The 21,328-nt window shown below is 42.1% G+C and overlaps 1 protein-coding gene and 1 long non-coding RNA gene across 5 annotated transcripts in view; one reads left to right on the forward strand and one right to left on the reverse strand.

Moving 5' to 3' along the window:
* Nucleotides 1–15,170, reverse strand: part of RB1CC1 (RB1 inducible coiled-coil 1) — an 82,190-nt gene extending 67,020 nt beyond the window's left edge. For 2 of the 4 annotated variants that reach the window (XM_069779331.1, XM_069779328.1), the window contains exons 1-2: nucleotides 14,897–15,170; nucleotides 1,000–1,118 (exon numbers count right to left, since the gene is read on the reverse strand). The gene's annotated coding sequence lies outside the window, so the exon portion shown is untranslated. Of the gene's footprint in view, nucleotides 1–999; nucleotides 1,119–5,527; nucleotides 5,616–14,896 lie in introns of all 4 variants that reach the window. The other 2 variants (XM_069779329.1, XM_069779330.1) reach the window with 2 other exon arrangements.
* Nucleotides 15,171–15,196: 26 nt separating this feature from the next.
* On the forward strand, nucleotides 15,197–18,891 carry LOC138684751 (uncharacterized). The gene is made up of 2 exons (XR_011324011.1): nucleotides 15,197–15,637; nucleotides 15,722–18,891. It is a non-coding gene; the product is annotated as an uncharacterized lncRNA (long non-coding RNA).
* The last annotated feature ends 2,437 nt before the right edge of the window (nucleotides 18,892–21,328 follow it).

Consider the following 21,328-nt stretch of genomic DNA (forward strand, 5'->3'; position numbering starts at 1 on the left):
ATGACTTTTTGGATTAAATTACTTCACAGGAAATATAAGAAGTCCCTCTTTCTCTGCAATATGAACAGGAGACACACACATGGTCTATACAGCTAATTGTATTATTCCAAAATTAGTCTGAATTTGCATTTATCTCTTTGCCCACACAGAGCAAAATTGACAAACCATCGAGAAAAATAACAAAAACACATTAAAATGGGGAGGGGGGAGAGGTTTTACCAGAATAATAATTCCAAAAAGTCAAAAGAGCTTTATTTCAGGAGGGTGGCTTTCCACACACTTTTCAAGCACTACTTATCATACATAAACTAGTCAACATGCATTTTCACAACAAGGCTTCAGAAACAGAACCATATCAAATAAAAAAGCCCCAGTTAAATAATTTGATCTGAATTGAGCTTTGTTGTCCTTGCACTTGAACTCTACTGTACTCAATGGCACCAGTTCCAATTTATATTGCAAAAAGAAGAATATATTCTATAAACAAAGTTATTAGATAGACAAAAACTGCTGAACACCAAGAACAAGCTAGCAAAAATTTATTACTAAATTCTTTCGCCTAGGTTTCAGAATTAATCAGTCTTATGCGTACAGAGAGACTTCTTTTTACAAAGGGTGTATTTGTGACTGTGGTACAGGTAGAATTAGAAACAAATGTTAAATACAATGCTTAAAGCAAGCACCATGGAGCACCCACCCAAAAAAAAAAAAAGCAAGCTCTTTTACTCTGCTTAGGTGGAAAGGCTTGTATAGTATCTAGTTTTCATATAAACATTACTTTCCAAGCTGAAGTAATATTTAAGAGAGAATCTGTCTGGAAACTTTATGTACATAAAGTGAAATTTTAATCAAATATTTACCTCTCCATACCTTAACAATAAAGCTACTTAAAACACAGAAAGAAAACACATTATCAAGATCAAAAATATTTATGATAGCATCTGCCATGCATGCATCAGCAGTCTCGAACTTTTTAACTTCAAGCAAAGAAAGAATTACCTTCAGGCACTATACAAAGCTACCACCTTCTTCAAATTCAAGAGGACAATAAACGCACACATTCACTTTACTTGATTTTCGGCAACAGAGTAGCATGGCTGTTCAAAGCCAGAGAAGATCTGCAAAGAAAAGATACAGAATACAGTTACAGGTATTATTAAAATGTCAGGATTTTATGGTCATCATTGCATCTAGCCCAGAAATCCGTGTATGTCAATGCCAGAAAGAATAATTATGTGGTAGTATTTTTTTTTTAATTAACAATGCTATCCAGTTACAAGTCTGCTCAAAACTGCTACATACCAGAATATTTTTGCCCACAAGTTTGGTTTAAAATAACCGTTAGTGATATTCTTTAGTATTTACAAGGAGGTAAACTTAGTTCACTAAAAAGAAGTGCTTGTATTTCCATTAACTGAAAGTATTTTTCAGAACTGGTGCAGAATGCTGATACGATGACGCTAAGAGCAATAAAGAAAGTCTTAACAAAATGCAATTTATCAAAGAAAATCCAGTGTAAAAAGGCACACATGCTACTGATGTTGAATGAACAGTCTTATCCTGCAGCTGTATCCAACAGGTTCCTTCAGGAATCAGCATCATCTTCCTTACATGAAACAAGGTAACCTTGTTTATTAAGCCATTCACCTACTTTCAAAATGTTTGTTAGATTTTTTTATTTTTATTTTTTTTTTTTAATAAACTGAAGAGGTCACCATTCCCAGCTGCTTGTCACTGGCCTCCTTGCCAGGGGCTTCCTCTCCAACATCTGCCGTTTAAACTTGTATTGGGTTTGTGTGGCAAGACTTTGGTAGCGGGGTGGGTTACAGGGGTGGCTTCCGTGAGGAGCTGCTAGAAGCTTCCCCCATTATCCAACAGAGCCAATGCCAGCCAGCTCCAAGAAGGACCCGCCGCTGGCCAAGGCTGAGCCCATCAGCAACGGTGGTGGTGCCTCTGGGATACAGATTTAAGAATGGAAAAAAAAAAGTTGCTGGGGCACAGAAACTGCAGCCGGAGAGAGGAGTGAGAATATGTGAAAGAAACAACCCTGCAGACCCCAAGGTCAGTGAAGAAGGAGGGGAGGAGATGCTCCAGGCGCCCGAGCAGAGATTCCCCTGCAGCCCGTGGGGAAGACCCTGGTGAGGCAGGCTATCCCCCTGCAGCCCAGAGAGGTCCACGGGGGAGCAGATATCCACCTGCAGCCCAGGGAGGACCCCATGGTGGAGCAGGTGGATGCCCGAAGGAGGCTGTGACCCCATGGGAAGCCCATGCTGGAGCAGGCTCCTGGCAGGACCTGCGGATCTGTGGAGAGAGGAGCCCACGCTGGAGCAGGTTTTCTGGTAGGACTTGTGACCCCATGGGGGACCCACGCTGGAGCAGTGTGCTCCTGAAGGACTGCACACCGTGGAAAGGGACCCACACTGGAGCAGTTCGTGAAGAACTGCAGCCCGTGGGAAGGACCCACATTGGAGAAGTTTGTGGAGGACTGTCTCCCGTGGGAAGGACCCCACGCTGGAGCAGGGGAAGAGTGTGAGGAGTCCTGCCCCTGAGGAGGAAGGAGCAGCAGAGACAACGTGTGATGAACTGACCGCAACACCCATTCCCTGTCCCCCTGTGCCACTGAGGGGGGAGGAGGTAGAGAATCCGGGAGTGAAGTTGTGCCTGGGAAGAAGGGAGGGGTGGAGAGAAGGTGTTTTGAGATTTGGTCTTATTTCTCATTACCCTACTCTGGTTGATTGGCAATAAATTAAGTTAATTTTCCCCAAGTCGAGTCTGTTTTGCCCGTGACAGTAATTGGTTGAGCGATCTCTCCTTGTCCTTATCTCGACCCACGAGCCCTTTGTTCTATTTTCTCTCCCTTGTCCAGCTGAGGAGGGGGAGTGACAGAGCAGCTTTGGTGGGCACCTGGCATCCAGCCAGGGTCAACTGGCCACAACAATCAAAATTAACCAGATCAAAGGTGGTCTTTTTAGGCTACCCTAGTTCATTTTAGTGCCAAAGGAAAAGGAGTCCTTGGCAAGGAAGGCAGTGATGAGCAGTTGGGCTCAGGGTAGTCAGACAAGTGTATAATCAAACCCCAAACTGCAAACAAACATTATTTCTATCATGTTAATGCCCTAGCAAGCTTTCTGAGAAGATGATCAGGCACTATAAAGGGTGATAATCCATTACTAAAAATAGGTTTGCCGAAGCCTGAAAACCATTAGGACGTGTAAGTCATTTTATACAACTCATGCTATTAACGGTAAATCAAAAACACTTCATCCCAAATTTGAAAACCTTACGACAAATGAAAAAATTACACAACTATTACACATATTTTATGTGCATGGAACACTTTGGCTGTTACTTGAGCTATTATCTTCCTCCCTCCTGTCCACTCCGTCTTTACTCCTATGCAAAATGCACACATCACCCTGTCAGAAGCAAAGGTGCAATAAAAGGGAAAAAAGCAATGTGTTTAAGTACCACCATTGGAAAAACAGTAACTGAAGTATCCTCTTCCAGATTAGCTATCAGCAATCAGTAGTTGCACTCAAGCAAAATAAATTTATGAATACTTGCTTTACATCAAAGTAATGCACATTAACACAAACAGCAAGAAACTACTGAAACACTTCTGCCACAAAATAGGACTGCAACACTATAACCCCTATTCTTCTAATTCCTTTGCAACCATTAAGAAGTCAAAAAACAAGTGTTGTTTCTTCCACCCAACATTTCAACAAACAATCCTGGGGGAACACAAATCCACCTAGACAGGCAGGACAAATTTGTGTTAGGTTACTCTTTAAATAAAAAGAAGAAAAAAAAAGAAAGTTGAATTCATCCACTCTCAAAGTTCCCACAAATTTCAGTGAGTACTTCCAGCAACTTCCAGGAACACGTGAAAGGTTTCAGAGAATACGTGCCTTTAACATCAAGCTCTCCTGCAGATTCACTGATGCCCAATAAAGGCAGGCTGCAGCCCTCCCTTTAGCAGGAATTATGTCAAGTGCCTCTCTCCAGCTGCCTGTTTTCACAGTACTGGAAGAAACTGAATTTTGAGAGCTCTCCCTAATCTTGCATCTCCAGACAACATCTGGCTGAATCCGGCCACAAAGTCCAGTATTAAAGGGGGAGATGCATGAAAACCAGTCACAGTTGCCTAAGTCTCTTCTTTCAAAGGTCTGGTTACAGCAGACTATTACAAGCAAGGTCAGCTACATATCACAAATTAGCCTTTAAGTTTGTTGCCAATATTCAAGAATATTGTGAGTCAGCAGTAAGACAAGTTTTTAACATAAGCTTGGAGTGAAGTCAGGCACCATCAAGCTTCAACAGAATATATCCATAAACACATACATTTTATTATTCTTCTGTTTGTATTACCTCAAGAGGCCATTAAGAGAATTTCAGGCTTTTTTAGCATTACATTAGATCCGTGCTACCATATAAACTAGATCCTTCAAATTATAGGATGGAAGCTTGTATGATCAACACCATGAATTATCAGTAACACCATTGAAAAACAGCTGAAAAGGAAACTCCTGTAGCAGCTGCCAGAGCAGACAGAAGATGGTAGACATGAATATAAAAAAAAGAATGAGATTACAAAAATTATAGTAAGAATAGCACAAAGTAGAGAAAGCTTCCAGAATTAATTCAGAAGACGTATATTTTGTTACATTAGCTAACAAAATACCAAAAGCAGCCATGAATATGTTATGCTGGTTATAACATTTGTTTCACTGCTTTACATTGTGTTTACATTGCAATGCAATTACTACATCTGCTTCACTTCATGAAAATATCGCAAGCTTTTCCTGTCCAATATAAACTCTTCAACAACTGAATACTTTTGAAGTCTATGCTGATCAATACTTTCAATGCATGTTGTTCAGAAGTTCTGAAATGTATCTTATTTAGTTCAGAACATGCTCATTGTTACAACTGTAAAAGGAAATGAATGCCTGTTTACAGACCTTTCCTTTTTGTAATTACAGTACAGGATCACGGGTTTCACAGCACTCCACAAATAATCCTATGGCTACATTAACCATCCTTTTCTACCATTAAGTGCAGAATCCCTGCTCCATTATCCAGTTCTGACTGTTCCATTGCTTCATGGCACAATTCCTTCCAACTTCACACTGAAATATAGCATTCAGGGTAGGACAAAGACAGAAATCAACACTTACGCTGTTTGGGTTTAAAGGGGCATTATCAACTTCACTTCAAAGTCATTAAGTTTCCTCTACAATATCCCAATATTTAACTTCATGCACATGTTTCTGACATCTCATTTCCCATGCCTCCTTTAAAAACTGGATTACAAACTAAACTCAAGCAAATGAAGATATTAATACATTTTTCTTTAACTCCCTGGAATTTAAACTGATCTATGCCAAAGTCATGGATTTCCTTATAACCCAGTGGTTTAAAATTCCATCGTCTACAACAGCAACACACCAGCAGTATAAGGTACCTTGCTTTTTGTGCCTAGAGAAGTACTGCTTCACATCTGTACGCTAAGTGCCATACTTACCAATGCTTCATCTCCCAGGTCATAGAGGACCAAGAGGCCCAAACTCTCTCCCCACTATGTATATCTCCAGGTTGGAAGGGGCTCAACTCTGAAAGCAGACAGATAGAACTAGCTTAACTACCTAAGCAAGGCAAGACTCTCACTGTTCACTCAAATGCCTGCAATCCCACATTGCTAATTATTAGACATTCACATGGCTCTGTATGAACATCATCTGTATGCTGCTAACAAAGGAAGTTTCTCTTCTCTTACTACAGACTAGCTGAGGCTATACTACAGGTAACAGTGCCTCCAATATAAATCATAAATGTTACCCCTGATCACAAGGGTCAGGTGTCTCACAGCACATCACTGCAGAATTCCTGCCTGTCCGAAGGGCAATTCATCCAAAGCAAAGGCTGACAAGTCTGTCACATGCTTAAAAGACTCAAGTGCTATTCCTCATTCACTGAGTATCTTATCTGGAGAACAGCTCCCCTCAAGGTAAATATACCTTTATTACCTCTGGAGATGGAGCGCCGACTTTGGGGTGCATTAACATCTTATAAAGCTGTGCTTCATTTCCATACAGCAAATCTTAAGGTTTGCCACTGAGAAGCTGCAATTCCTGTGATTTCACCTTTCTCTCCTCTCCGTTTAGAGCAGTATTTCCTGTTTCACTTTGACTTAGGCAACTCTACAATAGACAATGGTACAAGACTAACACAGAATGTTCCTTCCAATTTATTTTGTTTTCTTCTACAAACCTGTCTTCTACCTCTACTTCCCTTGCTTTTTCAGGTGCCTGTCTCAAAAAATGCTCTCTTGCTCCAACTTGCACACCTCACAAGCAAAGGATTTTATAGCACATAAATCCTAGCATCAAAGGAAAATGAACATAGAGACTGAAGCTGAATTTAAGGAAACAAAAGCTCTCTAAAAGCAGACTTCAAGGAGCTTTCTTCAATACTGCAACCAATGCATCTAACCAGAAATATCTTAATTTTGCAGAAGACTACTACCCCACCAGAAGAACAGACAGAATGACCTCATTATGAGGGCACACATTCTTTACTAATGCTTTTAGCAACAGAAATGGCACAGTTTCTAAAACACAATGCAAATGCATACCCTTATCCGGATAACAAAGTGTTGAAAGGAAACATACTTTAAAAGGCACTTTAAAAACCTGAAGTAAAACTTTAAAAAAAAATCCTAAGCTATGTGATGAATAAATAGTAGGGCTCCTCCTGACCCAGCTGCAGAGAATAATTTCATCCCCCACTCCTCCAAAATAATTTAACCAGAAGACCACATCTAATCACTGAGACACATGTTACTTCAGGTGGAGATCCTATCCCATTACCACCTCATATCAAAGCCTATAAACCTCATGTTCAAGCCACACTGTAGTCTTAAAGAAAGGCTGTCAATCCCTGACATCTGTAAGGTGCCATCTGGAGCTCTATTTATACTTTGTTGAGATGTGCATCAGGCAGAGAGGCGGTTACTTAATTACAGCATCTCCAACAGTCGCTGTGTTGTTAACAGCTCTCGAACTCAGCCGCTGGTCAGTAAAGCAAGTCTTTTCCACTCAGCACAGCACAAGAACCAAGCTGCAATTCTGCAGAGCAACCAGGAAGCATGCCTAAGTCCCTACTTCCCAATTCACTAAAGAGGAATTTCAAAACTCAGTAATTCAGTATACAGTAATTCATAGTATAAGAGGCTTCCCTCTCCACTCCAAGATGAATCATTTTACACCATACCAACTCATACGTAAGAGTTACGTATGACCACCATATTCAGAGTTGCTCCTGCAACTCAAATGCATGGAAGCTCCTCATTAAGCAAAGCAGGTGCAGAAATACTTTCACAGATGCTCAACAACATCAACGATGGAACAGCAGAAGATCAAAAGCAACTGCATCTGGGCAGGTAAGAAAACATTATGCATTAAAGAGTAGCTTTGAAATTGGTGTGGCCCAAAACAATGCAGCTTCTTACAAGTTCAGACACAACCTATATTGTGAACTCTAGGAAGGCAATAGTTTCAAGCATGTTTATGAGGCAACAAGCACATTATTAGGCATTGTGTCATGACTCCATATGTACATAGTTATCAAACTTCAGATCTGAAGATTAGCATCTATTTACAGTGCTGTTTTCATTGATTTGAGGAGCTACCAAAACACTACCCCTATAATATATCAGGCAAAAGTTTTTCTTTCTCCTCCAACAGTAACAAAAAAAAAAAACACAAAAAAAACCCAAACAAACAAACAAAAACACCCCACAAAAACAAAACAACAAAAACCCACAATGCTTTACCATTTTTCAAAACCCCACATCTCTTACCTGACAGAAAGTGAAATTTCTGTGCCTCAGTTAACAGGTACAATTCAGAAAACAAACCAAGGGTTTCTGACATTCTTATTGCTAGGAAAGAGCCCACAGCCTGCAGAAGTACCCTTTTTCTTTCTTTTTTTTGTTTTTAATTGATGGAAACAGTCTTTCCACAGCTGTCTGCAACTTGGTTTTTGACAAAGTTAAAAAAAAGCTGACAAAACCTTCAGTTATGTGTAATTTTGCCATTTCAAAAGCATCTGCAGACTACAAGTCTCCCTCCAATTACAGAGATTAATACATTCACTCTGCAAAGAATGGTGCTCCTGGGTATGTGGAGCTTCAGGTGGTTTTATTCAAGTTACTGACTGACTCCATACTGGTGGGAAGGTTCTCCCTGTAGACATATACTCTTTAAAAATAATTAGCATGTAAAAATCTTAGTGTTTGCAAACAATTCCGCAAGAAACAACCAAGAAAAATTCCTTTATTTCTTACATCAAACTCAGACAAGTCGGCACCAATACTTCTTTCACTAACACTCTCTCTCTGGTTAACCAAGACCACAATCACATAAACACTGGTTATAGTAAGAGCACCAGACTTATGAATCCCTTTCCTCAGTCAGTTCTTCTTCTGGTCCTCTCCCTGCACCAACTTTCAGTGGTGCAACTTTCCACACTTCTATGGACTAAACTGGATTACTTTGCTGTAATAAGTTACAAACAGCACACTTCCCCAAGTTACTGCTAGGTCAAATTAGTTCCATGTTCCAGTTCACTACACAGCTCCATAAACTGTTACACTACAAAAAAGGTGGGAAAGAGGCCGATGACAACAGGGGCTACTGAACATCAGCACCATCATCCAAGAAGACATGTGAGAATTTCCAGAAGGCATCATTCACATCCCTAACTGCCCATGCCATCATCAATTACCAATAGATAACTCCTTATAAATGGTACCCTATTAAAAAAATGCCAGTATCCTCTCAAAGAACAGGCTAAAGTAACTAAAAAATGGCCAATTACTACGGACAGAATTGAGGACAGAGTTTCTCAAAATATAGACCATGAGGCCACTTTTCCTGCCCTCCTCTCCCCAGATACACCATCGTAATGGCACCAGTTTTTTTTCCCTCTTTTATGTGGATAGTACAAGGTAACTTGGCCAGACCTACTTGAAAGGATGAAAGCACAGAAAGTAAGACTGATTAAATGGCATTTATTTCACAGGAATGGAAACACTAGGGATAGAAAAGCAAGTAAAATATTGACAATAATGAAATGTAAGACAAGTAAAGATCCTTGTGATTTAGTCTGGTTGCCTACATAAAAGTCACAGGTTGTTCCTTAATTAATTTCTATTCATAAGCAACCGTATTTTAGAGTAACATTAAAGTTTTCCAGTAATAAGGAAATCCACCACCATCTTGGTAAACTGTTCAAATGATTAGCAACTACCAAACTTTTTTCAAATTTTTCTTATTCATATGGATGTTTATAAATTTAGCATTTGAACTTTCACGATCTAAAGATGGAATTTCTCTAATTTCTCATTTTTAAGTTCCTTTATAATTCACATCACCTATGAACCTCCTCCTATTTATCAACATTCTTTTCTTTCAGTGGTATCTGAAAGAGACAAGTAAAGGACCATCAGCAACATGCAGAGTCAACATAACCCCTACCCTCCATATGAATACATGTTCAAAAATCATGTCTAGATTTTTGGCAAATCAGCTTACTACTCTATTTGCTTGTTACATAGTTACAAATCCCCTTCAGATCTCTATTAGTATCAATCAGAAAGACAACAACAGCAATGTATTGAGAAATGAGAAAAGCTGCAGGATGGGTTTGAAGAATGTTAAATTTCATTTTACCTTAAGAAAGTGTTTAGTAATATTCAACTGCCCTTCTTTACCTTTCTGGGATAAATCTTTGGTAGTTTAAAAGAGCTAACAAAGTGCACTAATAAATCCCTTTATGGAATATTACCAACTGAAGAACTACACAACCTCACAAAAAAAACCCACAACTGCTGAGACATCATAACTGTACTTCTACCTTATTGAACCCTAGTTGTGCTGTCTGCAGCCATAACATGCATGTGAAATTGTTGTTACATTACATTTGCTTTTTGAATTTATAGTTACGTTATGTGAAAGTCTCAGAGATAAGTAAAGTTTACACATTACACCCCCTCTTTTCGTTCAGACAGAACTGAGAATTTTGAGTCATATTTTCATTTTTTGTTTAAAGAACCATTCACTGAGTTTGAATCAAGTCTCCTTCAATCAGCAGACAATACAAGTATTTGTAAAGAGTATTTTTAATTACAATAGACAAGTCATCTTGAGTTTACTAGCAAAATACTTGCAATATAGCATAAGCATAATAAATTAGAAGAGTTGGTGCAGTTACACAATATATTCTTACATAAGAATCTCCACTTCATCTGAATTTAATAAAAATGCACACTCCGGAGGATGGAAGGAAAACTGTATAAATAAAAGCACCATTTTGTCAGTATGAACTGTCTATCCTAGGCACAACTACCCTAAATAAGGGTCAAATATCCACACTTCTGACACACCAGCACAGCTACTTGGCATCAACAAACCCGAAATAAAATTTGAGATAAACCACTGACATTTAAAGCCCCTGCAATATCAGGAAAACACCACCATTCAAATAATAAAGAGCAAAAATTGCTGCAGCCTTATGTACAATACACATAATACACAAAAGAGCGTATTTTACAGAAGGTAGCATGAACATATTCAAGCATGCAAAAAAGCGGCAGATAAGTCAGTTACAAAAGAGAACCTGAACACTAAATCAAAACAAAGTTTGGGAATTTAGGAGCAGCTACCTCAAAAGTTCAGAAATTGGATCTCAGTGAAGTGCCATTCTTCACAGAATTTATATTTTAGCTTTGCTAAGAGTGGTCTGATTTTTTAATCCGTGATAGAAGTAAAACCTTCCCTTTAATTAGTTCTTCAATGCCGCTTCCTACCTCTAAAATACAGTTTTCAATCTGTTCAAACTGAAAACAGCATACTGGCCTTTCAAACACATCTTCAAGAAGAATAATGAAGATTGATGTATTGTGTTTCTATCATACAGACACTAGTGTCACCTAATCCCTCCAAATAAAAAGAACAGGCAATTGAAATACTTAACATGCTATTACACCACCACAACTTTCCTACTCTCCTGAAAAAGCAAAAATACTGTTTCAAAAATAGGTCTTATGAGGTAAGAAAACACGAGCTATTTCATAACAAGAAAATAAAAGTATGTTCTGAAGTCAGAGACCAATCAGAACATTCCTTAAGCAGAGCTGCTCGCAAATACTCACACATCTTTCTTCTTATTGAACCTATGGCATTACACAGCAAGACAGGTGCAGGACATTTGGAACCCAACTAGTCAACAAAGCAGTTTTATATTCTACTTTCAATCAACAGGTAATCAATACAAGTCAGATTGAAATTCATATAACACTTGAACAACTCATTTCACATAGAAAGCAGGCTACCACATTCTACAACAGATAATCTTCTAGATGCACAAACTACTGGAGATTTATATATAGCACACTGTAATCATTTCACCTTGATGCGATAAAGACAGCAGGCCCAACTGTGAAATCTGTTCCCAAAAGAAACTGTCAACATCTTAGAGGCATGTAAAAAGCTACGCTGAGCTGGTAGTTGCTTGAGCTGGTAGTTCAAGCCCAGAAACCTACTGGAATCATGGACTGCAAACATGAACAACAAAAGGAAAAACACACACCTGGAGGTGGACAGAAGACAAGCAAGAATTGCCCTGACATCCCAGGTGGTTCTCCTGACAAGCCAACAGTAGCCAGCCCCATCTGAATCTCTGAATGAAAGTTTTGTATCAATAAATTTATTTTGATATTTCTATTGACAAATGCCAACAACTGAGACTTAGATATTATTTATGCATTATTAACAATTTAGTTATGCTCAAATCCCATTAGAAAACACATAATCAAAGTATATCCACTTCCAACCCTGCTTACAAACGGGGATAGAAAGAGCTGATACATGGCTATGATGTGTTGCAACTTCTCTTTCAACTGAACTCAAAACTAAATTAGAAGTCGATCTGCAATATGAATTAACTCATAAATAGAAAAGTGACTTTCACAATAACCACAGAACGCTAATTAGCTCACAAAAAATCATTGTTAGCAATTTCTCTATCACCATTAATCATGCTGTAGGCTTTTACAACAAAGAATTCATGTAAGGATCTTTCAACTGGTACACTGAAATCATTACTCCAACAAATCAGCTACAAAATAGACACTTTGTAATTCTAGCAATTAGATTAGTAATTTACATATTACTGATACTTTTTTTGCCCCCTTGGAATCAGTGCATTCCATCAGACCCTGCAGTATAATACAATATTATTATATAAGTTGGCATCTTGTAACCAAGTGTTTGCTACTCAATGATACTGACTATCAACTTTGCATCAGAATGCCAACCATTAGCAGGGTTCTTTAAAGTATTAAGGTGTTAAAAATGTCTTTATTTCCTGTTCAGAAACTCCTTACATAACGTCATTGAGCTGTGGACCAAAATCAGGAGCACAACTTTCTTGAGCAATACGCACATGTAGAAGCAGACACCATGACTTCTTGGACACTGTCCAAAGTGACTCTGAAGTAGCTCGTGTGACGGCCGGTTACGCACGCTATAGTTTTTCATTTTAACTTGCTTCACTTTACCACAATATGCGAATGAACTCAATCTGTGCAATAGAAGTCTCAAGATCCTCACACCACTCTGAGCCAGCCTTCCACAGAAACTAACTGCTGGCTTAAAACCAAATAAAGACTTATGAACACATTGGTAACAAGCTACCCTACGGGATAACATACAGAAAAATTCTCTCCAACGATCCTACTGTAACTGCTACTCTCTTATCAAAAGGAACAAATCGACATGTGCTATTCCTACCCCCACACATACGCTCACCCCTTACTTAACCAGAATAACAGAAATTCTAAGAAATGTACTAATAGTTTATAAATTATTTTCTTCGCCTTAATTTTTCGCAAGACTGTGTAACCTTAGCTGTGTTCGGACAACATGCAGGGACAATGTTTTAAACAGACGCCACAAAAGACCTCAAAATAACCCTTGCCCTCTTCTCCAGTCAGAGTGCAAGTCTGCTGCATACACTTCTAATTATAAATATGGTAACATGACATGGGGAGAGAGCCAGCCCCTCGAATATGGTCTCAGAGGCTACTAACCCAAATCTGTGCTGAGCACAAGGCTAGATCAACACAATACAGCATAAGATAGGTTTGCTTTTTTTTTTCTAAATCTACAAAAACAACCAGCTACTTGTACAAAGTATACAACAATAATATACTTCCAAAGTAATATTAGGTCTATCTTACACTAATCTGTCATCCCAAAAGATCCCATTTGTATTTCCAGTTCTATAACTGGCACAGCTGAAGTGCGTCACCTCACATTCTTCAGTAAGATGTTTTCTTTACTACTCCCAACATAATAAAACCATTTTGAATTCCATACAGCATTTAGAATAAGTACAAATATATCCTCTGCACACTTTCGTTTAAACTAAACTTAACAATGTTTGAACACCTAATTTCTTTCTTGTTAATATTGCTTCTTGGCACTGAAGTTTACATTAGAACACTAGATAATAGCAAAGTCCTTTCTTCACGTGCTTCATCTTCTAAAAACTTCCCAAGGTACTAGATATTAAACCTTCTTACAGTTCACAACTTAAATGTACCATAATAGCACACAAGTTTATTATTATTAAGTATCTACAGTGCCTAGTATTCCTCACAGTACTTCCCAGCTGTATGAACTTCAACTGTAAGCAGCATGTTTTTCCACGCTCATTACTTCTCCAGCACCACTGAAGTATCCTTTACCACGCAGTCAACCAAACACCTTCAGAAGCGTAAGTTTTTCCATAAAGCCAATGGCACGAGCTACTTCTAAGGCACGTTTATATGAGCGGCACAAGAAAATAACCAACCTCCTCATTCGCTCCCATAAAGAAATAAAGGTGAAAGCTTTAAATACGAACCATGGGGAACGAATGGCTCATGGCCAGAACATACCACTTAATTACTTCAGACAAAAAAAAACAAATAACACAGAAAAGATGCTGCTGGAGAGACTGTAAGAGAACTAAAGTAACGCTTATGGGTTGGTTCCGAGTATCTCGGGTTCAGACATGGTTTTGGTTTTTTTTCCATCTCTAGATGAAGTTAAGAAAGAAACACGGGTGTTACAATTTTCCCAGCATTCATATTGCATTTCTACCTCAGGATCAGTGTCAGCCAGAACTTTCGGGGTACTGAGAAAGAAATGCCAGCACGGATCCACAAAACAGCCTGAAAAGTCTACTAGAAAGCAATAACGAGGAACCGACAGGAAAGCTCGGCACACGAGGTACGCTTCCTCGGGAGCGGAAAGAAGTAAACAACCGAGGGAAAGGCAGCACAACGTTTGTAAACACAACGCTTCTGCACGGCGCTCCGCCGACCGCTGCCGACCGCGAGCACGGAGGCGCAGCCGGGCTGAGTCATTCCTCGTAGTAACTTCACCGCCGATCCCTCGCCCCGGCAGCGGAGCCCCGGGCAGGGAGGGAGGGAGGGAGGAGGGAGCCCCCCGGCCCTGCCCCGCCACCGCCGCTCCCCCGCTGCCGGCCGGGAGCCGCCGCCGCCGCCCCCCCCCTCCCTCCCCCGCCGGCCGCGCGGGGGTCACCCCGCCACCCCGGGACCGGAGCCAGCCGCGGGATCCCGGTCCTCCCCACCCCCGCCTCCCAGCTCCTCGAGGCCCGCCCCACGGCTGCAGCCCCGCGTCCAGAGCCGGGACCGCCGCCCCTTCTTCCCGAGGCCGCCCACCCACCCTCCCGGTAACGGGGCCCCCCGCCCTCCCCCCGGTTGGGAGCAGCCGAGACGAGAAGCGGGGCGGCGGCCCGCGCCTTCCCCGGCGGCACTCACCCGAAGGTCCCTGGGCAGCGCCGCGCATCCTGCGGCGGCGGCAGCGGCGCGTCCCCCCCGCCCCGCGCGGCCGGGCCCGGCGGCTTCGCGGGGGCACGCACCTCCTCGGCGGTCACCGCGCCCCAGCAGGGAGAGGTGGCGGACTGGCGGGCGGGGAAGGCGGCGCGGGGCCAGCAGGGCAGGGCAGGCCGGGCCGGGGAGCGCGGGGACGGGGAGTCCTGGCGCAGCCGCCGCCGCCGCCGCCGATGTTTGTTATTGTCGTCAGCCGCTTCCGGCGCGAGCGCATGCCGGGAGAGGGCGGCCCGGAGGAGGAACCGCGCGGCGGAAGCGGCGGCGGCGGCAGCGCGCGGGCCCGGGGAGGCGGAAGTCGCGCCGTCGCGCTCACCCCGGGAGACCCCGGAGAGCGTTGAAGCGCGGGGCGCCCGTGACCGGCGGCCGTTAACCGGCCCGGCCCCTGGCGATGCCCGTTCCGAGGCCTCCCCGGCGGGGGGGGGGGAGACGGACGCACGGGCCGCCTAGGCCTCACCCCGGCACGGGTAACGAGGCGGGCAGCGGCCCTCCTCCGCGTTTAACGAACGTTAAATTCATCCCTCCCCCGTCTAGAGAGGGCGGCTGCGGGTGTACTCACTGGCCGGGCCGGGCTGCTCTCGCTGCCTGCCTGCCTGCAAGGGCCGCGGGGAAGGATGGGCCCCTCTGGGGGCTCCCAGAGCTTTCGACACAAAGCAGACCGTCAGCTGTAGGGTAGGAACCGGCCTCGTCTTCTTGTCCCGAGAAAACGAAAGGGAATCTTGCACACGTCACTTTCAGGTTTCTCTTTTATTATAGGTTTCTTCAGAGGCTTAGCCTGCTGAACTTTTCTTTGAGATGTGGACGTAGCCACATAAATCAGAGAAGGGCGGATTGTTTCACTTAGAACTGCAGGTGGGGTACACGACGCTGGAGTTTCGGACGTCCTCCAGCAAAGATCCTTTGAGCACAGCATACGGCTGGGTCATACCTTCTCTGCTGCCTCACCGTGACCTCTCCTTCTTCCATAACATATACTATAGGCAGCAGGTCATGGAATATAAGAATTTCAAAGCACAATGTTGTGGCCAGAGTGTGAAGCAAGCACGTCAGAAGAGGAATGCAAAAGAGAGCACAAGCATCTCATTTTCAGCCTGCAGGACAGATGCATTCAGTAAAATAGCTAGGTTCATTATGTAAAGCATTTTCTGTTTCTTGCCTAAAGTTACCTCTTAGGTCTGTTTAAATCTCATATGTACAGCCCTTCACCTAATTCTATTTTTTACTTCTAGTTCATCAGCTTGTAAGTCTACCACTTCTCACAAGCTGGACCAGGCTTACAGATTTCACAGTAAACTCTTTAGTAGCTACTTCTGCCACGTTGAAGAGCTTGCTGCCTGTCTGTCATGTTAAAGACAATGTTGAATGGTCACAGCCTGTCCAGACAGGTATTTGTTCTTGGACAATGCCACTGCCGTGGGCTTTTGAAAGTAAACATGGCCTCGCTACCCCCAGTTGCCACCTTGTGGCACCTGATAAACAAGCGCTCTCCAATTTTGCAGCTTGTTGGGAGACCTGTCTGAATTACGTTCTGAAAGACATCTTTAGCACTTCAGACTGCAACAGTGAATGGAGCTGAGAAGACACCGGTAGCCACATTAACAGACATAATGTAATGGGAAATACGAGTTTCTAACAAAGCAATTCAAGTCAGCTTTGTGTAATATAACATTGATTGATATTATCAAAGTTAAGTGGTGTTTTAGTTCTATAGGTGTCAACTTCTGCTTTTTGCATCTCTTAAAATGGTTGTCGTCTTCATAAATTCTTTGAATGTGATGAAGGACTAATCTTTAGGGTGAAGGGAATGACATCCAGCTAGAAACTTCACAAAACAAGTGTCATACATGCTCTAAACAGGGAGGTAAGCCAGAGGTGACAAACGACTTTGAGGTTTAGTAAGCCTGAAGCACCAGTAAGCCTCATTAAACTTGTCTTGAGGAGATACTACTGAGAGTGGCCTCTTGCGGTTTGAGGATCTGAGAGATCAATGAGAGAAGCAACAGCAACTATTCTAACACTGAAACTGCAGCACCAACAGTTTTCTGTTTTTCTGGCAAAGCACCTTTGCCACTCAAGCTCTCAGCACTTGCATAAAATGAGGCTCCAGGCACTTAAGCACCGTTCGGTTTTTTACAGCATGTGTGGGACAACTTGATTTGAGAGGGAGCTCAGGCAGGACTGAAGCAGGAACTGGGGAGTAAGCAAAGTGCTGCTAGCAGAGCAGGTTGGTCTGGCTTGTTCTTGTAACATTTCATTATGTTGCTTCCTCTCAAAATGATCCAGAGCCACTTCATGCCAAGCAACTAATTACAGGGTTTTTTCATGAGCCTGTCTGAATAAAAACTTAACATTGTATCTAGCACTTCTATCCTGAAGAAAAGCAGTATTTTATGAAAATTATTTTGCTCCAGGATATATGAAAAGAAAGCATTAAATCAGGGCTGCTGATAATTCTTCACATTTTCAAAGTGCTGTACCAAGTGTAGGTTATTATTCTTTCAACATACGGTTCAGGATTCACCTGTATATTTTTTTGCACATTCTGTAAACTAGACAAGAAGGTTGAAGGAGTTTTTCACTGTGTGCTTTTAATTTTGGGTGCTAAATTTGGTATACAAAAGAATGTGTCTCTCTTAAACTACATGTTTATGCAGCTGTAGTCAGGGAGCAAAAAGAATTGGCTGCTCAGCAAGCTGAGAGCCAAGGCTGGCAGCAAGGCAGCAAGGGGCACCATCATGGACAAGGGGCACAATCCCACAGTACCGGAGTGGGGTCTGGTGACAAAAACCTGGTTCAGCCACGAGTTCAGTGACTGGCGGACAAGTCCGTGGTGAGAAGGCTGGTCTGGGGTAGAGCCAGTACAGTGCAGCAGGATCAGTGGAGTCACAGCTACAACCTAGCTCAAGAAGGGGCCAAGGCCAAGGGCTGAAGCTTGAATGCAGCTCCTGAGCAAAGGGGAAGCAGCCCCCACACAGCGCTCCAACAGCAGCCTGACTCGGCCCCACAGCCACAGTCTGTTGGAGCTGGCCTCGAGCTGGGGCAGCCAGGCCCCTCAGAGGGGCAGGAGGGGTCACTGAACCTGTTAGTGCTTCCAGAGCTGTGACAGCTGCCGTGACTGCAAGTAGATTTATATGCAAAGTTAAAACACAGTGTAGATACAGAACCCAATATGGAATAAACAGGTAAACCTATTTCTGTTAGAGATTACCATCTACTACTTATAGTCAGTCTCAAAATTGATTTATCTATTATGAGTATTCATTCCCAAAATTATTGTCAAATTACATCCAACCTAACGCCTGAATATGGTAGTCCATTCTGCCTTAGCTGTTGCATTCATGACCCCTTTTAGCTTATGCAATGACTCTGCTTCTTTAATTTGAATATACACTTCTCAATAGATGTTGTATATTAAACTGGTACTGTAAATGTGATTTATAATTAAATATTCCAATTGTAAACCGAAATTATATATATAAAAAAATTGGAATCATGATTGATCAGCTACTACAAACTATAGGGGTGGTGGATTTCTCTAAGTCAAGAATGCTTTTTAAGACAGAATGATTTAGAGAAAAAAAACCAAAACAAGTTATTGAGTTCATTCAATTCCAAAAGAAAATTAGGAGATGGGAGTTAGTCTGAGCACTCCACTTTCTTCCGAAAACAAATGGGTCAAGACTGTGAAAACTCCTGTTTGATTTACAATGTGTTTTAGGAAAAACATCGAGTGTGAGTCTAAACTTTCAAGGATTACAGTGGTTAATGAGCATCATACTATTACCTCAACTGGGCAGTTTCACTGTCAGCCATTTAATTTGTTATATGTTTCTCTCTGGAGATGTCTGTTCACATGTGGTTCCTTAACACCTCTTAGTTTTCTCCATGGCACCAAATAAACTAAGCCTCTTAAGTTCTGCTCTTAAGAGTTTATTCCCATAGTTCATCTGTAATACTCTTATAAATCAAGCACCCCTCTTAAACTGATAACACTGGATCAGAAAAATTATTTCAGTATCAAACAGAGAAGGAGCATATCAATCTTTCTGTACAATTGTAATCTGCCATGGCAGTAATGCACCAATACTGTCAGTATTTATTTAGTTCCAAATGTACTTGAAAAAACACATCTTCCTATTTTCTTTAGCTCTACTTGCCATAAATTCTCCCCATGTACTTCTGCTTCCCTTACAGTTGCTATCTTCATCAACTTCCCTTCATTTTTGTCTTTTTTTTTTGTTGGTTTGTTTTTGTTTTGATATTGGAAACAGTTGCATTCAGTTCCCTGCTAAGCCTGGCTACGTTTTAAACCCAAGTTCCTTCCTTCTCCATTGAGGCTTTGTGGCATCTTGTAAAGTAATCTTGAACAAGTATTCATTTTCAGTTTAAGTTTTCCTACAACTAAACAACTTAATCACTTTAAAAAATAGTAATTTTTTAAAGCACAAAGTATATATTACTGTTCTGAACTGGAATATACAAAGTAAACACCAGTCTCCAACAAAAGTTCTCCTGCATGTTAGGGAGAGATATTTCAGGAACTTCGATTATTCTTTCATGTACCCTGACAGTCCATAGCAAACACCAAGTACTATCTCATCTCTTGCTTCTTTTCCAGAGCATTGACTGGTCCATAAGCTCTCAGTAATTTGTTTTTGAATGGTCAATGACTCAGGAGCAGCTGATGCCATTTTTGAAAGCATGCCACTCCCTCTGACCTCTTTATGGATCATTCCTAACCAGTGATTTTAACATTGTGTGGCTTCCCAATATGTTTCAGTAATTCTGACTACACAGGTTTTGAATTCACAAGTGATTTTTCTTGTTTATTGCCAGAGGTCCTTGCAGGAAGGGGATAGTTAGCTTCAATTTAACATCTAGGTCATGAGATCAGTTCTTGGTCCTGGGCAGAAACATTCAAAGGACATTTAAACCTCAGATAAAATAGTCACAATGGACATACCCTCAGAAGTGGTTAAGGACAGAAGCTCTCAAGAGAAGATAGGCAGCCTGAATAAGCCTATAACAATCCCCAGCTGCACATTTTGATTTAAGAAACACCATTTGTGTAATGTAGCAACTAGACCTTCCCATGCCACCACCTCTCCACAACACATGGATGATACTGAATGCAACAAGGCCAAACAAGTAATACACTGAAGACTACATGGAACAACAGTAATATTACATATATAGAAAGGTATTGCTGTATTAGCATTACTGAATATTTAATGTTACTGAGAATAGAGTTCCCATTTTTTACTGTGTAGCAGCTTTGTTTTTTTTATAGTGCACTTAAGTCATGCTCATAGAATCATAAAATCATAGAATGGTTTGGGTTGGAAGGGACCTTAAAGATCATCTTGTTCCAACCCCCCTGCCATGGGCAGAGACATCTTCCGCTAGACCAGGTTGCTCAAAGCCCCATCCAACCTGGCCTTGAACACTTCCAGGGATGGGGCATCCACAACCTCTCTGGGCAACCTGTTCCAGTGCCTCACCACCCTCACAGTAAAGAATTTCTTCCTTATGTCTAAGCTAAATCTCCCCTCTTTCAGTTTAAAGCCATTACCCCTTGTCCTATCACTACACGCCCTTGTAAAAAGTCCATCTCCAGCTTTCTTGTAGGCCCCTTTAGGTACTGGAAGTCTTGTCTTCTCCAGGCTGAACAACCCCAACTCTCTCAGCCTTTCTTCATAGGAGAGGTGCTCCAGCCCCCTGATCAACTTTGTGGCCCTCCTCTGGACTCGCTCCAACAGGTCCATGTCCTCCCTATGTTGTGGGCTGCAGAGCTGAACGCATTACTCTAGGTGGGGTCTCACCAGAGCGGAACAGAGGGGCAGACTCACCTCCCTTGACCTGCTGGTCACACTTGTTTTGATGCAGCCCAGGATACGATTGGCTTTCGGGGCTGCAAGTGCACATTGCTAGGTCATGTTGAAGTTCTCGTCAACCAACACCCCCAAGTCCTTCTCATCAGAACTGCTCTCAATCCATTCTCTGCCCAGCCGGTATTTGTGCTTGGGATTGCCCCAACCCATGTGCAGGACCTTGCACTTGGCCTTGTTGAACTTCATGAGGTTCGCACGGGCCCACCTCCCAAGCCTGTCAAGGTATCTCTGGATCGCATCCCTTCCCTCCAGTGTATCGACTGCACCACACAGCTTGGTGTTGTTAGCAAACTTGCTGAGGGTGCACTCAGTTCCACTGTCCATGTTGCCGACAAAGAAGTTAAACCACACCGGTCCCAATACCAACCCCTGAGGAACGCCACTCATCTCTGGTCTCCACCTAGACATGGAGCTGTTGACTACAACTCTTTGAGTGTAATCATCCAGGCAATTTCTTATCCACTGAGTGGTC

This window comes from Haliaeetus albicilla, chromosome 3 (genome assembly GCF_947461875.1).
Source record: "Haliaeetus albicilla chromosome 3, bHalAlb1.1, whole genome shotgun sequence".
NCBI classification, from domain to species: domain Eukaryota; kingdom Metazoa; phylum Chordata; class Aves; order Accipitriformes; family Accipitridae; genus Haliaeetus; species Haliaeetus albicilla.